Raw genomic sequence first — 935 nt, forward strand, 5'->3', positions numbered from 1 at the left:
CGTGTCATGACTGCATTATTGCATGTCTCAGATACTCGTCTCAGGTACAGCTCGTTGGACATAAAGCCCCAAAAAAGTAACTTAGCCGTTTAAGAAAAATAGTTCACAAAAAGCGAGTGGAAAACATTGGAAAATGTTGAAAGAAAAAGTAAAAAAAGCATCGACAAAACTTCAGAAAAAGCGACAAACGCTAGTTTTGAATCCTTCAAAAAGAAGTTGAAGTAATAATAATAGTGATAACAAAAAATAATAATTCAAAAATTGAATTGAATTGAAATAGTCGGGCCGACATGTGTTGTTATGAGGGCCGGATTTGGTCCCCCGGCCTTGAGTTTGACACGTGTGCTGCAGGGTAATGGATGTTGAGATATTATTATATATGATGTATTATTTTTGTCCCGGACGGGCCACCATAGAAAAGAATGAACTCATCGAAAGAAAAATTGGAAAACTTCAGCAAAAGCGCAAAAACGGGTCAAATCCAAAAGGTCAAACTTGACCTTCGTTGACCTTGTCGAGTTCGTTGACCTTGTTGACACACAGAAAGACTACAAAAAGATTTTTGAAGGTGGTGATTTGCAGTTCTTCTTCGTGATGATGACGTCGTCCGTTTGTCTTTCTGTAACCGAGATAGTCTCCACGTCTGGGACTCCAACCCTCGGCCCCGAGACGCGGCGCCCAGCGGGAGGCCCTGCAGCCGCGTACCTGTGCACCACCCTCACCTCACCTGTGCACCACCCTCACCTCACCTGTGCACCACCCTCACCACCTGTGCCAACTTGCATCGGAGGGGAACCGATGACGGAGGACCGTCCAATCAGCTCGGCAGCTTCTCGCAGCGCCGCCGGGTCTCGCCAAGACGCCGGAGCACCCGGTTGGGAAGCTGTCCAATCACGTCCCTTCTCCCCCCGTCATACCCCCCCCCCCCCCCCCCC

This window comes from Etheostoma cragini, chromosome 10, assembly GCF_013103735.1.
Source record: "Etheostoma cragini isolate CJK2018 chromosome 10, CSU_Ecrag_1.0, whole genome shotgun sequence".
Lineage (NCBI taxonomy): Eukaryota > Metazoa > Chordata > Actinopteri > Perciformes > Percidae > Etheostoma > Etheostoma cragini.